An 8,909-nucleotide genomic window follows, 5' to 3' on the forward strand; every position below is an offset into this window, starting at 1 on the left:
AAACAACTCTATATGACTGCAATGTTTTTAATTTTGTTGATATTTATTTTATGACCTAGAATATTAGCTATTTTGGTGACCATTCCATGTGCATTTGAAAATAATATGTATTCTGCAGGTGTTTGTGGTATTTCTATAAATGTCAATTATATGAAAATTGTGGATATTGTTATATTAATCTTTGACATCTTCACCTATGGTTTGTATATTTTTATTAATTACCAAGAGAGGAATGTTAAAATTTTTCTGACGATCATTGTGGCTTTGTCCATTTTTCCCTTTATTTCTGTTAATATTTTCTTCATGAATTGCTTTTTTTTTTTTTTTTTTTTGAGACAGAGTCTTGCTCTGTCACCCAGACTGGAGAGCAATGGCACAATCTTGGTTCACTGCAACCTCCACCTCCCAGGTTCAAGTAATTCTCTTGCCTCTGCCTCCTGAGTAGCTGGGATTACAGGCATGCACCACCACACCTGGCTAATTTTTGCATTTTTAGTAGACACAGGGTTTCACCAGTTTGGCCAGGCTGCTCTCGAACTCCTGACCTCAAGTGATCTGCCCACCTTGGCCTCCCAAATTGCTGGGATTACAGGTGTGAGCCATTGTGCCTGGCCATGAATTTTAATGCCCTATGATTAAGGGTATACATATTTAAAATTGTTCTACCTTGCTAGTGAATTGTTCCTTTAATCATTGTATAATGCCTGTATTTATCTTTTACTCTTTGTCTTGAAATCCACCTTCTCTAATACCCATATAGCCATGCCAGCTTTTTGCTCTTATTGTTTGCATTGCATGTCTTATCCATCCTTTTACAGCCAATGTCTTGTTATTTATTTTTAAAATGCATCTCCTACAGATAGCATTGAGAGCATTGAGTTGGATCTCACTTTTTTTCCTAGTCAAAAATCTTTATTTTCATTGGAATGCTTAGTATATCTGCATTTTATTATTTGATGAGTTGAGGTTTAAGTTCATCTTATAATTTGATTTTCCCTAGCATGTTTTATAAAATTATTTCTATTGCTTATTTCCTGTGTTCTTTGATAAATATTTTAGATATCTAATACATCTTCTCTTTTTTGTACTTAATTTTTGTGTGCTTGATGTAGGGCTACTAAAATGTGTTTTTTAAATTATCAGTCTATTTAGAGTCAATATTATACCTCTTCACATTTCACACTTCCCTTCTGATACTTTATACTTCCTGTTTTGCAATAAATATTTTTCCCAGGATATGATTTTTTTACTTCCTTTTATCCTTCCTACAATTGCTATCCTATTTTTTACTTATCTATATATGTTAAAGGTCACTCTACAGTGTATTATTTATGTGATAAGTAATTATGAGAATAGAAGAGAGGCTTTTATATTTACAGACTCATTTCCAATTTCCGATGCCCTTTATTTTTTACACAGATCTAAATTTTCATTTGCTGTTATTTCTTTCAGGCTGAATGATACTATTCACTATTTCTTTTTTGCAAGCATCCTAGTAATAAAATTCCTAACTTTCTTTGTCTGAAATCATCTTGATTTCATCCTCACTTTCAGAAGCTATTTTTGCTGGATATAGAAATCTAAATTGACCAGATTATTTTTCATTTACACTTTATTTTTATTCTTATTTTTTGGAGACAGAGTCCTGTTCTGTCAGACTAAAGTGCAGTGGTGCAATCATAGCTCACTACAGCCTCGACCTTCTGGGCTCAAGTGGTCCTCCTGCCTCAACCTCTCAAGTAGCTGAGGACTACAAGCATGTGACAACATGCCCAGCTAATTAAAAAAGAAAAAAAAAAACTGTGAAGATGGGATCTCACTGTGTCGCCTAGGTTTGTCTTGGACTCCTGAGTTCAGGTGATCCTCCTACCATGGCCTCCCAAACATTTACACTTTTAAAATGTAATAATACTGACTTTTAATAGCCTCCATTGTTTGATATGAAAAGTCAACAGTAAGTTATTTTTATCCTTTTGTTTCATGTCTGTAATGTGTGTTTTCAATATGGCTGCTTTCAGTATTTTCTTTGCAATTTGACTCTGATTATTTATTTTACATTTATCTTGCTTGGGATTGACTTAGATTTTTAGTTTTGTTTTTAATCTGAAAATTTTTTTCTTGTTTTTCATTCAATTTGTTAAGTTTTTAGTCATTGTTTTTCTAAATGCTGGTGTGCTCATTACAATTGTTTACTGAGACTCAAATTTCATGTATGTAAAAGCAGTAGTTCTCATATTTTTTGGTCTCAATACTTCTTTACACTATTTAAAATTTTCAAGAACCATGAAAGCATTTGTTTATGTAGTTATATCTATCAATATTTATCATATTAGAAATTAAAGCAGAGAAATTTTTAAAAATATGTATTTTGACACACATAAAAAAGAAAAATACCATAACACATTAACATAAAAAAGACAGACTTATTGAAAAAAATCAAACATTCTTAGTGAGAAGAATTACACACTTTCACAGAGTGCTTTTTATGGCTTAATAGAAGACAGCTACAGTCTCATATTTGTTTCTGCATTTAATCTGTTGTTATATCATTCATCCTGCAGTCTATGGAAAACTCCACTATACACCTATGAAAAGATGGACGTGAGAAAGGCAAATAATATCTTAGTTATAATAAATATAGCTTTAGTAGTGCAGATTTTATGAAGTAATCTTGGGGACACTCACACTTTGAAAACTGTTATTAAGTAATTAAATATTTTCACACAAGTCCATAAGGTTCTGTTTATTTTTTTAATTCTTTTTTTCTGTATATGTTATTGAAAAATGCTATTGATTTATAAACAAGATCCTTCTTTCTCTGCCCAGTTATAAACTTCTGTTATGTTCATCTGGTAATTTTTTAAAAGTTTCAGTTATTATAATTTTCTGTTATTGAATTTCCATTCGGTTGATTTTTTGTATAGTTTACATTTTTCTGTTCAGATTCTTTTTCTATTCAATCATTACGACCATATTATTCTTTAATTCTTTGAAAATATTATACTTGTTTTAAAGTCTTTGCTAGCTCCATCATAGGAGTCATCTTACATTTAGTTTCTTGATTATATTTTCTTTATCCCTGAATCACATTTTCATGTTTTCATTTTTGTATGCCTAAGTGGTATTTGATCAAATACTGCACACCATAGATTATATGTGGCAGAGAACGTGGATTCTGTTATCTTTTCATAGGAATGTGTGCATGTGCTTATTAGGCAGATCAGTTGCTTGCACATCATCTAGTAGGCTTGGTTTTATGTTTTTTAAATAATAAATGGAAAGTCCAAGGTATTTCCCAAGCCCCTCTAATTTGACAGGACTCAAACTGCAAACTCTTGTTGGGGCTTCAATTTGGACTCTGTTGGGACAAATTAAAAATAGTTCTTATACCTTAGACACAATTTTCTGTTGTCTTGAAGGATGCCCGAGATGTTAACCATATGCTCAAGAGATCTCTTCACTCTAATAAGGTTGAGAATCAAGCATCCAGCCCCACCACATTGCCTGTCCTCCATCACTGTCAAAGCTTTAGTCTCTCTGCTCTGCTTTCAATCTCCCAACAGCTTAACTCTGGTAAGCACTAGGTAATCTCCATGCATGTGCTGTCTGGTTCTCAGTCATGGACTTGCAGGGAACCACCTACACACCTCCCTTTCTCTGATGCGCCATTGTGCAGATTCCAGCCATTTGAAGTGACTCAAACTCTGACCTCATTCTCCTCAGTTCAGCATGCCCACCATCCTCTGCCCAGATATCAGCTTGCTCTGCTGTGATTGTGCTACTATTATAACCCAGGCAGGGGACTGAATGACCAGAAGGCTCCTCACATGAGCTTCCCGTCTCTCTGGAATCACTGTTTGTGTTATCTAATTGTTATCGCCCCAAATCACTTGTCATATGCTGTGTCTAGTTTTATAGTTGTTTATGACAAGAGAACCAACTGAGCTATTCCATAAACCTGTGAGGTTCACTGGGCCCACATACCTCACTCTGATCAGGCAGTCTGCCCCATCATACTATCTTCACTTGATGCCTAGTAGACAATTATTCAAGGGATGTAAACGATATAGATAATTAAGTGGGTAATTTCATTTCCTCAGTGGATTTTCAGGCCATATTTTTGAAATGCACACTTCTCTACTTAGCCAGTGATTTTCCTCTCACATATGGCAACCCTGGTCTTCGAATTTTCACTTAAAATTTGTCCCTCCTGGAAAAAAGTTTTAGTATTAGTCAGGGTTCTTCAGAGGGACAGAACCAATAGGATGCATAGATAGATAAGTGAGAGGTTATTTATGAAGGGAATTGGCTCACATGATTATGGAGGCTGAGAAGTCCTACAACAGGCGATCTGCAAGCTGGAGGCCTAGGGATGCCTGCAGCATGGCTCAGTCCAAGTCCAAAAGCCTCAGAACCAGAGAAGCCAGTGGTGTAGCTTGAAGTCTGAGGCCAAAGGCCTAGAGTACAAAGGCCCGAGAATCTGGAGTTCTGATGTCCAAAGGCAGCAGCAGATGGGTGTCTCAGGTCTAGAAGACAGAACCTGGAGTTCTGATGTCCAAAGGCATCAGAAGATGGGTGCCTTAGTTCTGGGAGAGAGAAAGCACAAACTCAACTTTCCTCTGCCTTTTTATTCTATTTGAGACCCCAGCAGATTGGACAGTGTCTGCTCACATTGAGGGTAGATCTTCCCATCTCAGTCCACCAATTCACCCTCCAGTCTCCTCCAGAAATACACTCACAGATGCACCCAGAAATAATGCTCTATCAGCTATCTAGATATCCTTTAATCCAGTCAAGTTGATGCCTAAAATTAACCATCACGCCCTCCTAAACCAACCTTTCTGAAGCCTCCAATGAAAGGAAAGATGCGCATATATCTATAGCTGTAACTACTGACTGTTTATATGGATTAAGAGAAGTATAGTACTTTATACCTGTCATCGACGGATTTTTTTTCTCCACTGCACTTAGAAGAACCATAACCCCAAATTCCTTAGTCTGACCTTGGCACAATTCCATGCTTGATCCCTAGTCATTTATAATCCATGTTGGTAACTCAACCTACAATTATACTGTTACACACTTACAGACATCACTTAAAACAAGTCTGTGGGATTTTTGCCATAGTCACTCCTAACTATTGTCTATCCACTCACCCCTGTGTAGACCGGGTCCCGCTGTATCACACCAACCCATGCACGGTATCCTATATCATATAATGCCCTGAACTTTCCTGGGTCAGAGGGAGGTGAGCCCGGCAGGCTGGTATTACAGTGGTGACCACCCTGCCGCCTGCATATGGGATGAGTCCTCTCAAATAGCAGAAGCAGAGGGGGTGGGGGCAGATGCATGTCCCACCGACACAGGATACCATCTTCAGGGGCTCCATGCCTCCCCTGCCAAGGTCAGGCCTGTTCAGATGATATGGGGGAGCAGTGGAGTGGTGTCCATCGAGCTCTGGGAATGGGAGCTGGGTCCCCCCTCTGTGACCTTAGAAAGCTTATTTAACCTCACTGATTCTGTTTTCTTCATCTGCATTTGGAAACTTGATGTAACAATATCAAATCATGATTTCTCATGTGGAATACACTTGGAGGAGGGCGGTTTGCACTGTGGTTGCTCTACCCTGAGGGTGGTTATCAGCAAGGCCTTTTTAAAGTAGACTTGAGCTTTAGGTATTAAGAACCTAAAACATGTGCATAACTTTTGGCCTGGGATTTCTCTCCATATTTAGGTCTATGTTCCAAGGAAATAATCAGTGATATAGTTAAATATTTGCATTCAGGGATGTTATTTGAAACTTTATATATAACAATGACAGTGTATGATATAATTTGCATCTCTGTCTCCACCCAGATCTCACGTCCAATTGTAATGCCCAGTGTTGGAGGTGGGGCCTGGTGGGAGGTGATTGGATCATGGGGGTGGATTTCCTCCCCGTGCTGCTCTCTTGATAGTGAGTGAGTGAGTGCTCATTCGATCTGGTTGTTTAAAAGTGTGTGCACCTCCCCACTCTCTCTCTTCCTCCTGCTCTGGCCATGTAAGACATGCTGGCTTCCCCTTTGCCTTCCACCATGACTGAAAGTTTCCTGAGGCCTACTCAGCCATGCTTGCTGTACAGCCTGAGGAACTGTGGCCAATTAAACCTCTGTTATTAAACAAGAAGCTACTTTTATAAGAAATTCTTATAAGTTGCCCACTCTCAGGTATTTCTTTACAGCTGTGCAGGAATGGACTACTATAAAGTATATCAGTATAAAATTAGCCTACATCCAAATATGGAAGATTGCCCAAATTGTGATTTATCCACATAATGGGATATGTATACGGTCATTCAAAATCGTTTCTTTTTTTTTAATTGAGACATGGCCTGGCTCTGTCCCCCAGGCTGGAGTGCAGAGGCATGATCTCAGCTCATTGCTGCCTCGACATCCCGGGTTCAAGTGATGCTCCCACTTCAGCCTCCCAAGTAGCTGGGACTACAGGCACATGCCACCACACTTGGCTAATTTTTGAAATTTTTGAAGAGACAGGTTTTCACCATGTTGCCCAGGCTGGTCTTGAACTCCTGGGCTCAAGACATCTGCCCACCTCAGCCTCCCAAAGTGTTAGGATTACAGGCATGAGCCACTGCTCCTTGCCTAAAATCTTATAAAGAAAATTTAATATCATTGGAAAATGCTTACAATATAAAGCAGTCAAATAAATACTCTCTGTAATTTGTTATATATGTATAAAGTATATAGGAAAATATTCACAGTGCTATTATCTCTGGATGATAGTGTTGCTTACAGGTGATTTATTATTTTTTTCTTTATTATAATGTTCTATATTTTTCAATTGTCGCAAGTCAATATACAATAAACAAAAATCTTACTTACGAAAACATGTTGGAGTTAAAATCTGGGGTCTGGATTTGAGTCCAGGCCCCAACATTGGCTGTGCAACCTTAAGTAGGAGAAAGCTGAAAAACGGGAAAAACTTGTCTCACCTTTCTCATCGGATAGGCAAGGAACTAAAATAAGATAATGTGCACAGGAGTCATGTGGAAGGAAAATGGCAAAAAAGATAGAGGGGCTATTGCTCATATGAATCTGACTAGGAAACAAGAAGCTACTCTTAAAAGAAATATTGATGCTTACAAGGTTTCAGGTCTCCCCTATCTCCTCCAGCCTATCTTTAAAATAGACAAAATTCAAAACAAAACAACACAAAATCTCACGCAGAAGCTTCTTCTGCCTGGTAACAGAGTGCTTCTGTGTAGTTAAAACACAAGCTACTGTAGTTAAAACATCTGACAACTGCACTATCAGATGGGAGCTCTGGACGTGTGAGAATCATTGCTCCTGTACTGTAAGACCTGAGAGAGCCCTCCAGCCAGCCACCAGCCTTGCAGAGGATTATATGGGGTCTCCATACAAAGCTGGATGCTTCAAGATAGTTGCAGTCTCAAGAGTGCATTCCCTGCCTCTGACAGAGTTCTAGGGGCTGTTACAATCCATCCTGCGGTGCCCAAGAAGACACTCAGCATTCATTGCAGGTAGTGTGGCTCCCAGTGCAGCCACATTGGAATCCATTTGTAATATTTATTTAACTACGAAATATAAATGTCCTAAGTCCCAACCATCCTCACTTCTCTGCAGCAACTCTAGGGACATATTCGCTGATGTGCATGAAATGGCTGGGCATTCCTTTTAAGTACTACATGATATTCCATAGATGAGCCATGCTAAAATAGTATTCAGACCTCAGAGACTTCTCTTATTGTTCAGCATCTCGAGTTAAGCTGCAGTGAAGTGAATCGACATGTCACAACATCGAAAGTCTCCAAGAGTTTGTTTTTTGTTTTTTTTAATTTAAAAAAAGTATGTTGCTAATCAGAGTATACACTATCAAATCATTTATATAAAAACAAGTCAAAACACTACAATTCTAATTTCTGTGAGTGTATAAGGCTCAGAAAAATGTCTGGAAAGATTCATACCAAATTGATCATATTGATTAGACCTGAAGGTATGGGAGAATGTGGAGGATACAATCTTCCTTACCTGTATTTAAAATTATTTTTAAAAAGAATGTGTTCATGTATTACTTGTGCAATTCACATAAATTTGACATTAAAAGTTAAAATAGCTGACACAAAATAATTATGAATAGTTGACAATTGAACAAACAAATAAATATACTATAGTCATTCAAAGCCAGGTTTCTCATTGTTGGAGAAAGGAGTATAAAATTGGAAAGGGGAGGAGGAGATAGAATAAGCCCTATGGTGCTGGATCGAAATTGAAGGTGTAAGTAAAAACTCATGGTTTAAAAAGGGACAGAGGAAGGGATGAAGGGAGAGAGAGGGAAGTCAGGAGAGGGAAGGAAAGAGATAAAGAAATTGTTCATATGTATATGCACAGAGGACCTGGAAACAATGAAACTCCACTAGCAATGAGCATACTTAGCATGGAGGCATTTGTTTCCATGTCATTCTCCTCTAAGAGAAAACAGGGCCACTTACAAAATGGTTATTGCAGGCCTGCAACCGAGAAAGCACAAGATGAGCCTGAAGCTTCTAGTGCCAAAAAGTAAGGAAATGCTCAAAGAATAACAGGGACATATCAAAAGGACAAAGAAGCCAATTTGCAGACTTCCACTGGCCAAATATGAGGCAAATTTAGCACAAAATAAATAATGATTGAAAATCATGATTTATTGAATGAAATAAGCATCCACCAGTTACATGGATATACATAAATAAATGAAAAAGGAGGAAACGCTCTTCCTTGCAGTAGAAAGACAATTAGTAAATGTAGAATGAATACTATAATTAGAAAAAATTCCTCTTGGCAACTATCATCATCATCCTTGAATCAAACAAGAATCGTCAACGGATATTAAAACTACTGAAGGGATGTTTG

This window comes from Hylobates moloch, unplaced genomic scaffold (genome assembly GCF_009828535.3).
Source record: "Hylobates moloch isolate HMO894 unplaced genomic scaffold, HMol_V3 SCAFFOLD_12, whole genome shotgun sequence".
NCBI classification, from domain to species: domain Eukaryota; kingdom Metazoa; phylum Chordata; class Mammalia; order Primates; family Hylobatidae; genus Hylobates; species Hylobates moloch.